The following is a 9,334-nucleotide window of genomic DNA, read 5'->3' on the forward strand; positions in this document are numbered from 1 at the left end:
TGTCAATCCTCTCTACTTCACCTTTAGATTGGGGGTATGCCAAGAACCACCCTCTGGTAATTAGAATAAGACACTACTCCATCAGACCTCAACTCTACCAGGCCGTTACCACTCATGATACCAGAATTCTGACTTCGATACCAGGTTTAGAATCACGATACTCAATACCAAAACGATACCATGTCAAAAAAAGAAGGTGTATTAGCCAAAGTCACAGAATGGCACTTTTTACTTCGTTTTTTCTTACCACATAATAGTCATCATTTATTTGAATGGTAAATCTCTAGTCTATTGATAAACTGGGTAAATCAAGATGTAGCCTAGGCCTATTCACAATACAGGTGAATCATATTCAAGAGGAGTGTGTGTATACATTGAATTATTGAGCTTGTTTTGGCTGATTTCATTGGCCTACAGAAGAAAAACAATATGTTCCCCTTCCATTTGGAACTTATAATCACTGATCTGGCTTTCAAGTCTGTCTATGAAAATGCCCTTTTTGTTAGATTTAACTAGAACCATGCATAATGCACATTCACTAATAATGACTAACTTCTTGTAGCAGGCATTATAGAAAATTAACACTGGTCTCATAAACAATCTCTCAAGCACAAGCACAGGTGCTAGTGAGTTAGTGATGGGAGGGAGACAAATCGATACAGTTACATATCGGGATATTATTTGACAATATATCATATCGTTTTGACAATATAGCAATATTATTTTTGCGCTAGTTGGCTGTACTTGCACCAAAACTCCAGTATTTTCCGTTCATAGCTCGTTCTCCATCTTATTTTTAAATAAGAAGCTATTTGTTTCCAGCACTTTTTTTCATGGCTCTCTCTTGTCCCTCTGCAACAGACATATGGTGTGCAATATGTTTGGAACATCGAATCGCAATAAAATCACAGTATTAAATCGCAATAAATATAAAAGTATGAGTCGCAGTACATATCGTATCGCCACCTAAGTATCGTGATAAAATCATATCGTAAGGTCCCTGGCAATAGCCATTTAATCTTTATACTTCAAGTTTAGCCAACTTGGATCTATTTGCTAGCTAACAAGGTAGAACAGTTGAATTGTTGTGAACACACCCTTCTGTCCGTCTCCAACTGTTTGGACAGCATGCTAGCCTGTCCACTTTGTTCAGATGTTGAAATCAAGCGACCGACCTTCTTTCTCAGAATGAGTTGCCAATTCCTTATATAAATTGTGCTTTTTATGGTTATTGCACATTTATAAAACACAGACTAGACAGCTAGTATAACAGTCTTTGGCTAAAATGCTGCTAGCAGTACATGGTACCGCAATGCCGCACGCGACAAACTGAGCATACATTTTCCAGAATCAATGTTCATTGATACTCCCATTTTAGTAGTGTCTGCTCTGCATGCAAGGAGTTGAGACATAAAAATGGTATCGTTAGAAAGGTTAACTTCTCCTCTATTACAGTAAAATAATGTCTCAATGTATTTTGGTCTCCATATGACCAATTATGTTGGACCAAACCTCAAATAGCGAGTCGAAACCGCTTGTCAGAGAGGAAGAAGTGATCTCTCATTTTTGTTGTTGTGAGTGGCAGGGGGAGGGGCTTGGTATGTGTGTAAATGGCAAGGTGCACACAGCACAGAAGGAGCAGAGGAGGCAAGGCCAAAAAGACAACATGAGAACAAGCGGACAAACGCTAATAAAAATACAAATAAAAATGTGATTCTTGCGATACAGGCATTTGAAATATCGCGCTAAAACATAAATTAGAATTAATCTAAGCCCTGAATCCCAGCACTAACTGATCAACAACATTTGAATAGAAGGATCAATCTCTTCTTCTATAAAAGTGTGCGCTGTCTCTGTAATTAAGAACCCTGACGTAATTCACACACACACAGTCAGTTCAAGGCTCCAGCAAAGATGATACTGACTGGGAGAGACGTGAGGCGGGGGACACGAAGTGAATGAATTAAGTTTTTGGCGAAAATCTTCTTTGAAATCAGCCTTATTTTGTGTTATGGTTTGCATATTATCACAAACAAGGTACTAGATAAGTGAATTGACGTTAGCTTCAACTGTAAGCTAGCAAGGAAAGTTAGCCTACAAAACTGGAAGCTATCGGTATCATCTTCTTGCATTGTAAAGTGTTCTAGCCTGTAATGGACATTGTTTTGCAAACAGTAATGAACAGTTTCAACATTTCTACATGCCGTGTTGCATTATTCAGGTGTGTTAACGTCTGTGCAGCATGAGTGGGGATGCAGCCCAGACAACCAGTGAGAACAGTGGTTCCTCAGGACAGTCTAAAGCTAGCAGTGAGTAAGTGGACCAGGCACAGTGCTCTCGTGCTATAAGGGGACATCGGCTGCGCTGATAGACAGACTTGATCCTCTCTCAATCAGTAGACGGCGTGAGACACATTTGACAGAAGTACCGAAAGTAACAAATATTCTAGTACTGAACCATTTTTCATGTTCGATTATCGAAAAACTACTGAAGTTTCAGTATACCGTGCAACACTAGTTACCACTGATCGGTAGAGAATCTCAGGCTCCAGCATTATCACCATTAACATGCTCCACTCCATGGTCCAAACCACTCATCCCTAATCGGGCACTTCAGATCTCCACCTCTCCCACAGCATCCTAACCCCTCCACTGGCCCACTCCATCCCCTTCTTTCCTTCAGGGACCCTTGGGCCTAGTTGACCTCCCCTGCCCTCTGGAATGGTGCCCTTACTCTCTCCGCTATGACTCTCTGCACATTACCTTAATTTATGTTTAACCCCTGAATCAGCTGCTGATGATGGCTCAATTAAGAGCTTGCTGGAGGAGAGATTAGTCCTGGGTAAGTAAGGTGTTTTCTGCCCTATAGCCGAGGAGAAGCAGAGCTCACTGGGCCTTAACCCTTGGCTATGACCAGGGAAGCAATGTTGTAAAAGGGTGATAAAGAGGGACGGTTGGGAGGCAAAGCTTGCCAGGACTGCTTCCCACATTACACCTCTGTAGGTCTTTGCCCCTGTGTGGAGGTCCTCTGGCTGCAACTTCAGGATGAAGCATTGAGGGGAGGCCATTTTGAAATGACATGGAAAGAAAGGGATGGAGAGGCAAAGCTTGCCAGTATACTTCCCACTTTAAGCGGCTGTTGGTTTTTGCCATGATGAAAAGCACCTTTGGCTTGTGGCTCCATTAAGCGAAGAGCGAGGGTGACATTTCTTTCCCTTACAGTGTGCTAGGGTAAAGTGAGGCCCTGTGATGATTGAATCACAGCCATAATGGCAGAAGGCAGGACCGTGCTGTGCAGCGTAGTTCTTCCTGCTCTCCACGCTCAGCGTGGGAAAAGCAGTGGGCAAAGCTGCCCTGGAATAAAATAACACAAAAGAGGCCATGAAACGAACACGGCAAGAGCACACACTCAGTATGTGATGCTTGATATAACAAAAATGCTCTCATTCCTTACAAAGCTGTTGGTTTGTTACAGGTGGAACAATTGGGGGTTTTGGCGTGACAATAAGCAGAGGCTATACTTATCTGACCTGACTGAAGTGAAAATAAGACGTCTTCCTTCGCACTAGAGTGAGATAACATGAGGTCAGCTGTAAGCCAGTGCATGGGAGGTCAGACAGACATTTAACTTGAACTGTCCAGGCATTATTTCAGCCTAGGGTTAAGCAGTGATTAAATCACATCAATATTTGTGTCAGGCAAGGAGTGGCCAGTACACCATTGATTGTTCCAGAGATTAGTGCTTAATTGAAATTACACTGTAATTGGAGGAGAGAAGGCCTTGACCAATAGAATGTTCTGGCCAGCAGGCATCTTAAGGATTTAGGGCTATGCTGACCACTCACTCTTTCGTCTAATCCATAGATTGCTAGACCCCCACTTCTATCCCTTCTCAAATATCCTTACTCTCTCTGTGTCTCTTTCATTCCCTCCCTACACAGATGCTTACGCCAAAACAAATATTTTACATTCACATTCACACACATAAAAATACAGTAATTGTATGGGCACATACTCAAACACTTACATAAACAAATATTCAGACATTATTCATACAGACTGCCACATGTGAGATGTCTGAAGAGCACAATAGCTGACCTTCTGTGTTTGCTGCAAGATGAGAGGATGATTGTTATTCCTTGGAGACTGATTTAACAAGAGGAATCTTATTTTTTGACTGGAGCCACAATGTGGCATGACTATTCAGATGGTGCCATATAAACATGCTGTTTTTACTTGTGTAATTATTGTAATTTAATTTACATAAAGGCAAGTCAGTAAGAACAAATTCTTATTTACATACGCGCACGGGGCCAAGCGCCGCCTATGGGACTCCCAATCACGGCCGTGTGATACAGCTGGAATCGAACAGGTGACGAGAGAGTGTTAGACCGCTGCGCCACTCGGGAGCGTTATTACATAGGTATAAGACCAACTTAATGTAAAGGGTTACCCATTTAATATAACTTAAGTTAGATTTTTGAGTTGCCCGTTATTAAATAGTAAGAGACTTCTCTGGCAGAGGCTAGTAGGATGCCCCCTTGCTTGCGGGCACGCTTCTCAGGCACACAAAAAGCGATTACTTTGCTGAGTCTAAAAGTGATATGATGCTAAAGCCTTTCCTTTTACTGCATGAGGAGAAAGTACACTAGTCTACTTACACTCAATCTGCCAATTTAGGACTTGTATGTGTGTGTGTGGAGAAAGAAAGGGAGAAAGAAAGAGGGTGCAAATCATTCAGTCCAATTGCAATACCCAAACACTTTCAACTATTTCATGACATCCTACCGTGTCCTGTGGCACATGTGGGAATGATGGCGGGAGCCTCTAATGATGTCAAAATTGAGGCCAGCACAGGAGACTCATGAGGGCCAGTGTCTTCCAGAGAGACGAGAATAGATAAGGTACTGGGAGCTGTGAGGGGGAGGGGTGTAAAGCTCCCATTATCTCTGACATCTTGACAATGTCAGAGACAGCAGAGTTCTTCTGTATTGGTTGGAATACCCAGTCCATGGCACTGGTCCTGACCCATACCGTCTCAATGATGAAAACAGATTAGCCTTTATCTTTTCATCAGGGTGAAAGGTGTAATTTACTATTTTTTCTTATTGGTTTCTGATTGTGTTCCCTGTCTTACCTGTAAGTACTCCTCAGTGGGAAACACAGGGGCATGTCATTACGGAGACAGCTCATTGTCCTGTAATCTCCTACTCGGTCTCTGACTGCTCTGAGGCTTGCCAGGGCTGGTGAGAACCTCTATCTGGACTGCGTCCCTGAGGACCCTGTCTCTGCCACGTGACACCCTGACGGGAATCACGACATGCACTATACCTGCGTGCATAGCTGAAACACTCATCAGTTTATGCCCCTCATTTATAGGGGGGAGGGGAAAGACATTAATACATTTAATCCCACAAGTGAGACACTAAACTGTGACATAGAGGTTTAGGCAGAGCACTAATTCAAATCACTTGACTTCCTGTGTTACTGTAAAAACAACATGCAAGGGTAATGGAAAAACTGACAGAATATAAATTTCTCCCTCCAAGAATATTGGGGAATAATTCCTATTACAACACACGCTATCTCCAACACTTTCACGCGCAAATAGATTCCGGATTTGAGGAGAAATCAATAGTTTGTTGACACTTTTCCCTTGAGAAAACAGCAATTACACCACAGGCAACCATGTGAGATGGCATATAGCCTAATCTTGTCATTTTTACGCAGTCACAATCTTATACAGTCAGGTCAAAAGTGTTTTGTCAATGTTTACCATTTGATGGATGCAAAACACAAACGTAAACTTACATGCGCATTCAGTTGACACAAAAGGTTCTTTAAATTACTTTTTTTCTGACACCTTGATGCTCTCTCTGCGCTATGCTATGCTGTCACTCTCTTGCCGATGGAGAAAGAGACCATAGAATTGCGTGTCTGCCATGAAGGAACAACCAACCATAGGCTATTAATAGGAATAAAGTGGGCAGTAAACCATCCATTCTACTCACTTAAGTGAAATAAATTCATAGAAATTAAGAGTAATCGTGTCAAAACCTCGGTGACACTTTTCATTAATCGTTCTGACAGCTCCTGGTGAACGGTCACCACGGCTGTTGCGCACATGAAGGAAGAGAATTCCTGCATCCATACAATCACCAATTATTAGCGGTTATTAACTGTGCTATTATCATACCATTGAGGCGACATAAAGTAATCCCTAGTTTGCAAGTAATACAATCCAGCAAGCAAACTCTCCATCATGTAGTCTACCCTTGACACTCAAAATAAAGCACGAGACAGCGCGCGACCACCACACCAAATTATGGTTGCTTGGAGTTGCCCTCCATACAATGACATCAGAAAGTGGCCATTCGTAAGCAAAATGTTGTTAAAAATAAGTTATTCAAAGTAAACAGTTGCCTAATGTTACTGACCAAACATATTTACTAGCAGGTAGCGAACCTGGGTAGCAGGCTTGTGAAGAGTGACTTACCCTGTAGAACTGTATCCACATCTGTCTGGTGAAACCGGAGATTCAAAAATATATATGACAATGTATTTAAAATGTTGATTGAGGAATAAAGATGATGTAGACAGGCTGTCTACCAACGTCAGTATAAATACAAAAAATCGTTCCTCTTGATGTACAAGGTAACTATTTAGTTCTGTCAAACGATACAATGTAGCTGCTGCTGCCCAATCTATCTTGATTGGCACTGCTTCATGATTGACACTAGCCGGACCAATAGGCAAGAGATATTCGTGTTGCTTAACCAATCACCGGAGACGTCAGAGGATTTGATACGTCGACGTGAAGTTAGTAGAAGGTGAACGGTGAAGTAGGAAGAACTAATGGTGAGATCATGTGTGAGTGTATCCCTCCGCCTTTTATGTTTACTGTAAGGGATAACATCTCTAGCGTGATATCCGTTATCAGTATTGTCTTACTTCTCGATTTTACGCACAGCGTTTGAAACAATGCAGTGTGTCATTTCGATTGGGATTCCACTGATTTCTTATGTGTTGGCCTTGTAGCCTAATAGCAAAATAGATTTAGTATTTCCTGCTGTAAGGCTATTGAATATGGCCAATCATCTGACCTTTTATACGTGTGTGTTTTCCCCCAATACATTCCTCTTGCATTTTGTCTTATTATTTGGCTCTATGCTATTGGACAAAAGTGCATCCATAAGCGCTATAAAGTAGCATATAGGTACAGCATAACCTACAGAAAGTAGCATACAAATCCTGTACAATGGGTATCACCTAATGATAGAATTGGTAGAATTGGAAACTTTGATTTCTGCAGACTTGAAAGGTAGGCTACGCACTGAGCGAAAAGCAAAGCAGCGTTTCAACGATGAACTACTTTATCTCATGGCTGCGGAAGGAAATTGTGTTTACAGTGAGGAAAGGGGTGATGCTGGTCTGCATAGAAATGAAAATGTACGGATGTAGTGTGAAGCGCATGATACGCTTGAATGGCCATTTGCTCATAATCATCTGTAAAGTTTTAAGGCTACTTCCCCAGTATAAACACGTATTGTTATTTATTCCAGACTAATTAACATATGTATACAGTATTTCTATCTTATTTTGTTTCACATTACAGTCTGTCGAACATAGCCTACGTCACCACTTCGTCAGTAGCCTATGAAGCAAATGGTCAGGGCTGTAAAATGTAAAGTCACAGGACATGGTATCACATAAATATTACATTATATTGTATCTGAAAGTAGCCTACAGTTTATTAATGATGTCAGTATCTCCATATTTGAAACAAATGTGTCCATTTATTATTAGACAGACTGATGACACAAATATTGAAGAAAAAGTTTATTGGGCCTACTTTGATATTTACCCACAGTTTGCATTTTATCAAACTGTAGTCACTTTTAGGGGCTCTCCTTAACTTCCCATTTCTCTCTCTCTCTCTCTCTCTCTCTCTCTCTCTCTCTCTCTCTCTCTCTCTCTCTCTCTCTCTCTCTCTCTCTCTCACTCACACGCACACACACCTCTCTCTCTCTAACACAAAATCACACACACACACACACACACATACCAATAATGTGTCGTATTTCATTCTTTGCTGCCACAATCGATGCAGAACAACATATGGAAACACCCAGCCAGGGAGGCTCGGCAAACGGACCATTTATTTGCCTGATGCACTTTAATCTGTGTATCCCTAAATGTACATTGGACTTTTTGTGACCATCAACGAGCAGCCGGATAAACAAAAAGAGAGATAATTGGGGGGTAATCAAGCAACAGTAATAGTAGTGGGGAGGAGTTGGCTGTAGGGAGAGAGATTACACTGTGTTTTATGCTTTATGTAAGGAGCTTATGTAGTGGGTTTTTGCAGAGGAGAATTAATGCAAACAGATGGGCACCCTGTTGGCCTCTCTCACGCCGGCCTGCTCCTAGAGTTGGACAGCATAGCGTTCAACCAGTTGGCCTTGGAGCCATGGAAATGCCATGGGAAATGAAAACAAACCATTTACACTGGAGTGGGAATATGTCCCCAGAGACACCAATCAATAATTTTGACTTTGCAAAACAATAATATAAACGCAACATGCAACAATTTCAGTTATAGTTCATATAAGGAAATCAGTCAATTATAAATAAATTCATTAGGCCCTAATCTATGGATTTCACAGACTGGGAATATAGATATGCATCTGTTGGTCACAGATACTTTTTTTTTTTTTTAACAGTCAGTAGCTGGTGTGACCACCATTTGCCTCATGCAGTGTGACACATCTCCTTCAGAATTGATCAGGCTGTTGAGTGTGGCCTGTGGAATGTTGTCCCACTCCTCTTCAATGGCTGTGCGAAGTTGCTGGACATTGGTGGGAACTGGAACACGCTGTCGTACACGTCTATCCAGAGCATCCCAAACATGCTCAATGGGTGACATGTCTGGTGAGTATGCAGGCCATGGAAGAACTGGGATATTTTCAGCTTCCAGGAATTGTGTACAGATACTTGCGACATGGGGTTGAGAATTATCATGCTGAAACATGAGGTGATGGCGGTGGATGAATGGCACGACAATGGGCCTCAGGATCTCGTCACAGTATCTCTGTGCATTCAAAATGGCATCGATAAAATGCAATTGTGTTCGTTGTCCGTAGCTTTATGCCTGCCCATACCATAACCCTACTGCCACCATGGGGTACTCTGTTCACAACGTTGACATCAGCAAACCGCTTGCCCACATGACGCCATACAAGCCGTCTGCCATCTGCCTGGTACAGTTGAAACCGGGATTCTTTTGTGAAGAGCACACTTCTCCAGTGTGCCAGTGGCCATCATATGTGAGCATT

General features: G+C 41.9%; 1 protein-coding gene across 9 annotated transcripts in view; it reads right to left on the minus strand.

The window, feature by feature from the left end:
- The window catches only part of mef2d (myocyte enhancer factor 2d), a 65,513-nt gene extending 58,801 nt beyond the window's left edge, over positions 1–6,712 (minus strand). For all 9 annotated transcript variants that reach the window (XM_041852813.2, XM_041852812.2, XM_041852816.2 and 6 more), the window contains exon 1: positions 6,496–6,712. The gene's annotated coding sequence lies outside the window, so the exon portion shown is untranslated. The remainder of the gene's footprint in view (positions 1–6,495) is intronic.
- Between the last annotated feature and the right edge of the window lie 2,622 nt (positions 6,713–9,334).

This window comes from Coregonus clupeaformis, chromosome 17, assembly GCF_020615455.1.
Source record: "Coregonus clupeaformis isolate EN_2021a chromosome 17, ASM2061545v1, whole genome shotgun sequence".
NCBI lineage: Eukaryota > Metazoa > Chordata > Actinopteri > Salmoniformes > Salmonidae > Coregonus > Coregonus clupeaformis.